Source organism: Taudactylus pleione, unplaced genomic scaffold (assembly GCF_031769625.1).
Source record: "Taudactylus pleione unplaced genomic scaffold, aTauple2 ptg000046l, whole genome shotgun sequence".
In the NCBI taxonomy this organism is placed as follows: Eukaryota; Metazoa; Chordata; class Amphibia; order Anura; family Myobatrachidae; genus Taudactylus; species Taudactylus pleione.
The window spans coordinates 7,362,644-7,372,500 of record NW_028284448.1 but is presented as its reverse complement, the minus strand read 5'-3'; positions in this window follow the sequence as shown (position 1 = coordinate 7,372,500).

The window sequence follows — 9,857 nt, the reverse complement described above, 5'->3', positions numbered from 1 at the left end:
AAAGTTACAGTTAGAAGCTGATAGGTTTGTACTTTATCTCCGTTTACTTTATCTCTCGCCAAGGCTTAGTATATAGACTCCTTAGTTAATTAAGAGGTGCAGTGTGTACACTGCTGCTGTGTTGCTCAATCAGATGTGTCCATAGTGCTGATCTCTGCGGTTCCTCCCCGGCTGCCTGGCTGAGTCTTCCCGGTGTTAAGGTGCGTACACACGGAACGATGCTCCGTGAATGAACACCGTCCCATGTGTCCCCGGTAGTTTGTGCTTAGTGTCGTTATCGACACTGAGCACAAAACACTCAACGATTTCATGAACAAAATCGTTCAGTGCTGAGCTCCCTCCCTCATCCGCCAAGTTCGGACGATGAACGAAAACTACAAACTACAAATGGGAGCGCGCATTTGTACGTTATACCTCAGAAACTGAACGATTTTTTGAACAATTTGTCGTTAACGACAAATCATTCTAAAAAATCGTCCCGTGTGTACATATCATTAGTCCCGGCTCCTCCACTTTGCCTCAGGTAATCTCCTCAGCGCTTCAGATGCCACACACGCTGTAAGTTCTGGACTTTCCCTCTCTCTCTCTCTTGTGTAAGGCTCAGGCCAGAGCAACCGAGGCATGTTCGACCAGTGCGGTCGAACAGGGATGCCACACTATAGAGGGCGCACCCCTTCCAACATCCGGATTTCAGCGGGACAGCCCTCCCCTCAGCTGCCTTCAATCCCTCTCCACAGCTCTCAACTATCAACTGCCACTTCCTGCCCAGTCGCTTAAGCTGGGAACACACTGAGACGATGGTGGCACATTATGTAGTTTCCAGCTGAATTGGAGCGACACAACGGCCGCATTGCTCAGTGTGCACCCAGCTGTACACCGAGAGCCGCATGCTGCTCCTCACTCGTGCTCACACAGCTGGGTCCCGCCCAGAACTTTCTGGACCTTTACAGGCCTCAAGACACTCAAGAGTCTATTTACTAAGCTGTATTAGGAGATAAAGTGAATGGTGATAAGGTACCAGCCAATCAGCTCCTAATTGCCATTTTTCAAACACAGCCTGTGACATGGCAGTTAGGAGCTGTATGGCTGATACCTTATCACCGTTCACTTTATCTCCTAACACAGCTTAGTAAATAGACCCCTCAAGCTTGAAGACTGATTAGTTCATACTGTAGGTGGGAAGTCTGCAATGTATACCTAATTAACTCCATTATCTAAAAAAACATGTGTGGTTGACTTATTTAGTGCTTGGTATTTGAAAACATGTACCAATAACAAATACTGGATGAAATGACAAACATGTTTGAACCTACCGATTGAAAAATACACTGCAAGCTGGGTGAAAACACCTAACACAATGCATGTGATTGTAGGGTCCAAATACTTTCTGCAATAATGGTTGCTGTTGGTTACCACACTCAAAATAGTAAAATCATTTAAAAAAAAAAAATGACACTGGACCATTAAGTGATAACAATACACTTTTTACATGTTGAAATTAACTATTACGAAAAAAAAAATACTCACAGGTGTTCTTAGGGGCATCCGTGTCACGGACATAAGTTTTACGGACAACCTCAGGTGGGATGATCTGCTTGACAGGTTCCTCATAGTCTAAATAAATTGCATGATATGGGGATCCTCCGCCAGTACCACTGGCATACCTCAGCTCATCCGCCATTTTGCCCTAAACATTGCGCTTAATATCAGAAAAACGCTTTTTGCACTGGTTGGCATCACGTTTAGTGGGCCCCACTGCATTGACAGCATTCACCACTCTGGCCCAAATAGCAGCTTTATGGCGTGCAGAGGTACAGACAGCCAGTCTACCAAACAACAAGTGCTGGTGCTTAAGAACCTCAGTCACAAGTGCCATATTCTGGTCAAACGTAAATTTGATGTTCCTGACGAATTTTGTCTTTCCCCTGCGCCGTGCCTCAACCTCACTCTCCTCACTGGAAGTAACATTAGGCTGGGTAGCCGACACGTCAAGCCCCTCTATCTCGCCTTGGCTCTACTGCTGGGCAGACATCACCATCGCCACAAAGACACAAATAACAATTAAAAATTAAAAGACAAACAAACACAAAACAAAACCACCACCACTACCTATATCACACACACACACACACAAACACAGAGATGACCACTGACAGGACAAAATTAAAATGACAATAGACAAAAATATAGACACTTACAAAAAAATTAACTAGTCTACAAACAGACACAAGACAAAATTCACTCACCAATCAACAATCGCAATAACAACTCCAATAACACTATACACAATAACACAAAAGGAAGATCGCACTAAGGAAAAAAAAACCATATAAATATTAATGAAAATAGCTCAGTTGTATATTTGATAATATTATGGGGTGCTATCCCCAGACCCGAAATACAAATTAATCAAGAAGCCAAGAAGAAGGGGTCCTTGCAAAGGAATGCATCTATAGTTGCATGAACGTAATAATAATAAAACTTAACCTTTAATAATACATATTAATAAACATATAATTACAAACAACTCCAGCGAATTAAAATGGGTATAGAGAAGTGAAGAAAATAATCAGGTAAGGAAATAAGTATTAAAATAAATGCTGTAATTATCACTATGTCCCATTAATTTGCTGCTGATGTAGAGAAGATATAGTTCAGTGCAAGTATATCAGGTTCTGTACTAGAGAATGTATCAGTCTACCAGGGAATTGTAGCAAGATATAAAGAGAAACAATGTCTCATACTTCAACTTCACACCCCACTGACACAATATGTCTATTTATACAGAACTATATAATTGATACATTCATTCAACTATATATGATAGTTAGATTCACAGTCAGAGGCTGGCTGGCAACTTTTAGCCTGGGGGGCAAATGCATGCAGGCGGCCCTGGCAGAGGAGTAGCGTGTGTCTGAAGAATATGCGTGCTACGGCGCCCCCCCACCTCCAGTGTTCCAGGGAGGAGGCGGGTCCATATGGGATTAATGTAAGGTAAAAATAAAGATTAGGGCAGCCCCCTGTCGTAGTGCCCATATGCAGTGCCCCCGTGTGCCACAGGAGAGAACACCCTTATGCAGGCCTCCAGTAGTGCCCCCAGTAGTAGTCCCCCCCTTTGTAGTGCCCCCAGTAGTAGTAGTAGTCCCCCCATTTGCAGTGCCCCCAGTAGTAGTAGTCCCCCCCTTTGTAGTGCCCCCATTAATAGTAGTCCCCCCCTTGTAGTGCCCCCAGTAGTAGTAGTCCCCCCCTGTAGTGCCCCCAGTAGTAGTCCCCCCCTTGTAGTGTCCCCAGTAGTAGTAGTCCCCCCTTGTAGTGTCCCCAGTAGTAGTAGTACCCCCCCTTGTAGTGTCCCCAGTAGTAGTAGTCCCCCACCCCCCTTGTAGTGCCCCCAGTAGTAGTAGTACCCTTATAGTGCCCCCAGTAGTAGTAGTCCCCAGTAGTAGTAGTCCCCCCCCTTGTAGTGCCCCCAGTAGTTGTAGTCCCCCACCCCCCTTGTAATGCCCCTAGTAGTAGTAGTCCCCCCTTTGTAGTGCCCCCAGTAGTAGTAGTCCCCCCCTTTGTAGTGCCCCCATTAATAGTAGTCCCCCCCTTGTAGTGCCCCCAGTAGTAGTAGTCCCCCCCTGTAGTGCCCCCAGTAGTAGTCCCCCCCTTGTAGTGTCCCCAGTAGTAGTAGTCCCCCCCTTGTAGTGTCCCCAGTAGTAGTAGTACCCCCCCTTGTAGTGTCCCCAGTAGTAGTAGTCCCCCACCCCCCTTGTAGTGCCCCCAGTAGTAGTAGTACCCTTATAGTGCCCCCAGTAGTAGTAGTCCCCAGTAGTAGTAGTCCCCCCCCTTGTAGTGCCCCCAGTAGTTGTAGTCCCCCACCCCCCTTGTAATGCCCCCAGTAGTAGTAGTCCCCCCTTTGTAGTGCCCCCAGTAGTAGTAGTCCCCCCCCCTTGTAGTGCCCCCAGTAGTAGTAGTCCCCCCTTTGTAGTGCCCCCAGTAGTGCCAGACACCCCCCCAGTAGACACACGTAATATTAAAAAACAAAACAAAAAAAACCACTTACCTGAATCCCCGCTCCCGCCGCAATCTGCTCCTCCGTCTGTCCTCCCGGGCCAGGCCGCTCTGCATTATGGGAGAGACATCATATGACATCATGACGTCTCTCCCATTACCCACTGCGGTAGCCGGAAGATGGAGCGGCTCCAGCAGTGGGCGCAGCAGCAGCAGCTAATGAGAGTCTGACAGACTCTCAGCTGCTGCTTACAACAAACGCACAGCTGCCGAAGCCGGCGGCTGTGTGTTTGTCAGTGTAGCGCTGACCGAACTCCGTCCGGTCAGCGCTACACATGCGGTGCAGTCTGTGTCACAGTGACACAGACTGCACCGGCCCGCGGCCCGCATGACGCTGCGGCCCGGGGGGCACATGACACCCTGCCCCCCGGCCCAGCCCGCCACTGTTCACAGTGCTGAATATATTAAATACAATAAAGCAGTCAATAACTGTATTGATTCTAATATAAACGCTCTCATACAAAATTAATTGATAGATGAGAGAACTCAATTTATCATCTAAATTGATGGATCGTTCAATATGAATAAACAGTAATTCCACTAACAGTAGTAATGTATTGGATAGACAAAATTGCTTCCTTTATTGACAACACTATATCTTAACTATTTCTAAACTGCGTAGGCTGCTATAATAATAATCCTGCAGGTAATAAATACTTCACAAATTGTAATAAAATACTGTCATGATCTATCAGCAGTATGCATGTATTTTAAAGGAATTCACTGCTGTGATAAATATAATAACAGCATTCTGATATCAGTTTCCTAATACATGGAAAATAGCAGGGATCCCGCAGCCGTATTGAATGGCAGCATGTTTCATCATTAGCACTGTCCCATTATTATAATATTTTGCCCCACTCGTGGTCAGCATTATATGCGCTAATGTGCGCTCACGTTAACAAATCGATGTATAATGGCAAAATAGCAGGGATCCCACACATGCACTACAGGACAGCATGTGATAGCATAATCACTATTAAATTGAGCATCATAACAGTATTCAGCCCCGCTCGTGGTAAGTATAACATGCGCTGGTATGCGCTGTCATTTACAGACCAACAATAAACACAAGCAGCATGTACATTTACACGGGCATAGTATTAATAATCACAGTTAGACGCCGATGCGCGTTTCGCTGTAGCTTTATCAGAGTGGCAAGCCGACCGCTGCCTTTCCCGGTTCTTTTATATGTTGAATAGCCAATCCCTGTCAGTATTGTTTTTCAAAAACGGCAATCCAAATTTGTGATTGGTGATCATACATCCCATTATTATTAACTCCTTCTATATCAATATGGCCCATAATAGAATGAAAATAAAAGTAAATATAAATAAAAGGCATCTTAAATTTTCTAAAATATATATGAATACACATTAACAAAATACACTATTTATCTTATGGTCAATAATAAATATACCATTTCATAATCTCATTTAGACAAATGTTAATTATGAATCAGCCAAGGTATATATATACTAGGGATGTGCAGGCTCGGATAGGTTCGAGTTTGCACGTGGAGTTCGGATTTTTCCCTCCAAAAAAACGGAACTCAGAACGAGGCAAAACGTCATCTTACATGGACGAACATCATCATTCCTGGACAAAAGACCAGGAATGATGATGTTCGTCCATGTAAGATGACGTTTTGCCTCGTTCTGAGTTCCGTTTTTTTGGAGGGAAAAATCCGAACTCCACGTGCAAACTCGAACCTATCCGAGCCTGCACATCCCTAATATATACATATACAAATATATATGCATACATACACATATACATATACCTACATACCTGCACATATACACCTAAAACACATACATGAAAATATATAATTAATAAATATACATTAACTGTGAGTAAATGAATGTAAGTATAATACATGAAGTGTCATTAAAATTAAATATCAGTGAAATAATAATATAATGTAAATGTGCATAATTAATGTAATTTAATATCAATAAAAAACCATGTTTCAATATTATAAGTGTTATAATCTCCTAAATAAAATGAACTATAATTAGTGCAAAATAATTATACTGTAGATTAATAAATATAACCAACAAGAATAAATCTATTAATAACATATTACAAAAAATGGTGCCATAATGTCCTTAATAAAATAAAATAAAAAGTATTCTCACATAATTAGTGCAGATTAATAAACATTTCTGAAATATACAAATATGTTCCACATGAAACATTTATAGAAAAGTGTAAATTAGTATAAAATATATATGTACTCATATAAAAATATATGAAAAATAATTCCAGCATTTCAATCATAAGGGTTTTATTGATATTGTATAAATAGTGGTCACCTCTACAGATAGTTATCAATTAATCTACAAAAACATTGAGAAATTGATATTTTCATTAAGGCCTAATGGTGTGACTCTATTCATCAAAAATATATTTGTATATGCCCTTGCATCGCACCCTCTCACCTTCAGGCCGTGTGTTGAGCAGACGGTCCTGGAACCTCCAAATAGAACATGGACACGATGACCTAGGGGGAAGGAGACGAGGTGAGTACCGTCCTTCCTCACGTTGACCGACGCGCCCTACCGAACCGGGGGATAAATTCAGGTTTTAAGTGAAGATCATCATTGGCACTTTTGGCCTCAGATCCTGAATTTTCACCTATCGGTACTCACGCACCAGGTGAAGATCCGTCCTTGCACCGGGTTGCAAGGTTCACCGTCCACCCAGAAGGAAGGAGAGATAGATAGTGACAAACAAACAAGGAGAGACAGTACACACAGATATTCCTCACCGTGTCCACACTTGCTCTTCGTCCGCTCACTCGCCTAAAGGTCCCTGTAAGGAGATACACAACACAGCCGTGCAGGGCCTAAACCTATGTCAAGCAACTACACATATTAAAACGGCATCACCCTCAACCTATGGTGTGTGTAGTGCGACAGATATAACAACAACTAAACTTTTGTCCTGCACGGAACACCAATCACAGACTAAATATACAAGAGCAAAACACGGTGCTGTCTCTTTAAATGTCTGCTACCTACCTATCTAGAGCTGGCCAGCTCCTCTTCTCGGTGACTGGGGAAACCACTACCTCATGGGTGAAAGCCGTACAGCTCTCCACCACTGTTCACACCTCTCATCCGCCTCTCTATGTTAGCGCTGCAGCTAATGGGCTCAGGGCCCTGGGCCTAACGCCCAGGGTCTTACCTGTGGCTCAGGCCTAGGTGCCTGCCAAACGGTGGGCTCTGGTAGTGGTCTGGGCCTAATGCCCAGACCACATTTTATGGGGCTCAGGTCTATTTGCCTGCCTGTCTGTGGGGCTCATATATATAGGGCCTAGTGCCCTCCTGTATGGGTACAGGCCTATGCCTGGTTTATGGCCACGGGCCTGATGCCCGCCTACTTTATTATTTAGTGGCCTGGGCCTAGTACCCAGACCACTTACACCTAGTTATGGGGGAATCCTTTTATGGGGCCTAATGCCCGCTACTGTGCCCCGGGCCTTGTGCCCGACTAATTGCCCACGGGCCTAGTGCCCGACAATGCTCCACGGGCCTAGCGCCCGACAACCCTGGCGGTCTAGGGAGGGGGGTATATGGTGGGCCTCACGGAGGGCCTACCTGCGACGTTGGAAGAGGCTGCGGGGGGGAACTTCGTGATGCTCTTTCACTTCCCTCCCCCGCAGTCCTCTCCGTTCCTCAGCCGCATTCTTCGGCCGCTGGCCCGTCCAGGCCAGCGGCGCCGCCTTTTCTTCTTTTCTTCCAGCCGGCGCCGCCTGTCTTCTTTCTTGACCTCTTCCGCGGCCGCCGCCCCTGTTGCCGCGCCGATCTTCCGCTCTTCGGGAGGTCTTCTCTCCTCCCTCTCCACCGCCGAACTGACTTTTCCCGCTCTGTGCCATCTAATACAAGACGGCACAAGTGGGCGGGGCTATGATGCGGCGAGCCGCGATTGGCTCATCGCGTTCGCCTCTGATTGGCTGCTGGCCCGCGAGCCAGGTTTGGCTCATGGCCAGAGCCAAATGCCCGCTGCACTAAACGCCACGCCCAACGCCAGACCGGCGCTGGGAGCAGGTACTCTGTCCCAGTGCCGGCTACCCGCCGCTTCTTGGCTGCCGGGCGCCAAGCTCAGCTGAGCTTGCGCCCGGAGCCAAGCTTCTCCCGGCGCCAAAGTACCGCCGGCACTGGTGAAAGGGACCAGGCGGTCCCTTCACCAGGTGCCTGCGGTGTCTGCACCGACGCTAGGGACATCACTGTCCCAGCGCCGGCAACGGATGTGTCCCGCAGGGGACACATCCCCTCTGCCTGCCCCTGGAACTCTGCTGATGCTGGGATCAAACACTTGATCCCAGCACAGCCTTCCACATATTCATCAAAAATGTACTGCAGGAGACATCACAGATATCTCCTGTTTACCTTTCTCTCCTGGAATGGCCCGCTGTCTCCATACACTAGTATCGGTACAGAATTCATCAAGCTCCAAAAATACAATATATTCTGTGCTTGATTGCAGCAGCATTAGCCATCTTCCGGGAAGGAGTCCCGGGTTGCGAAGAGGGATCCTTTCAGATCCCTCCGCACTTGTCCGGCTCCTTCCACCAGACGCCAGATCTTTTTATGTGCCTGCGTGATCTGTCGCACTAGTTTCCGAAAGGAGCATTGAAAATATTCACTGCTCCGAATGGAATAGTGAAAGCGTTCGAGGAGCCAGCTGATTTTCAGATCAGCTGTCTCCGCGCCGGAATAATAATGAATTGCTGTGGCGCTAGCGTCGAGTTGGAATGTTAATTATCGGGGTCCCCGATAATTAACATAAAGAATAGAGCCTTTAGAGAAGCACATTTGGCTGGAGGTACCGAGCAGGTACTCTGTTCTCATAAACCCCAAATTCCCCCATCACTTGACCACAGGTGGCCTCTCACAGGTTTATGCCTGTCACTTTTGTCCTCCATATTTTTCTTTCCTTCCTCTTTCCCTCTCTTTCCTTCATAGTTTTTTCTGTTTCCAAAAAAAGAAAACACCACCGCATTGCGATGCTCATTTTTCCCCCCATTTTCTTGTCAATGTATAGTATTAATGTTTGTGGATTTTCTAGTAAAGTATAGCATAAGCATAAAGGTGTGCTCTATTTTGGGTCAAGTTGCTATATGCATTAAAGAAAGTCCTGATGTCTTCTCCCCTGATTTGAGACAAAAATGAGTCTACAACTAGCAGAATGTTAGGAGGAAAATTTAAACTATTACTTTATTGCAAAGGGTGGTGCTGAATTGGTAGCAAGTTGAGCTTTGATGGCACATTGGTACTTTTGCATAGTGCAATTCTTGAGACTTGTCCACCTTTATGCACACCTAGGCACACTTCTAATTGTAGGATGCATTTCCAGAGAGCAGGGAGTACTGTAGGCTTGGATTTTAAAGAGAGTTTTCTGAAACATGAAGACTCACCAGTGCAAAACCGAGACTAGGCTAACAAGCCACATTCATTTTTGGTATTTGGAACAAACTTTATTTTCAATTTGTTGTTGCTTAATACTTTTCATTTACAATATAAAATGTGCTTCTATCCTAGATTCCACAAAGACAGTTCACTCACATTTAATCAGCAAAATCACAGACATATGACATACTATATATTTTGTCTGCAAATATTTCATATATATATTTCTGCCTCGATAGCTGGCTCCAGCTGTTGCACACAGGCAGGGGTTTCTAAAAGGATAGAGCCTGCTCACTGTCTACCCATCTGTGTCACCCCTGTCTGTCTACCCCTACCCTTTAGAAAGTAAGCTCTCACGAGCAGGGCCCTCTAACCCATGTGCTGTTT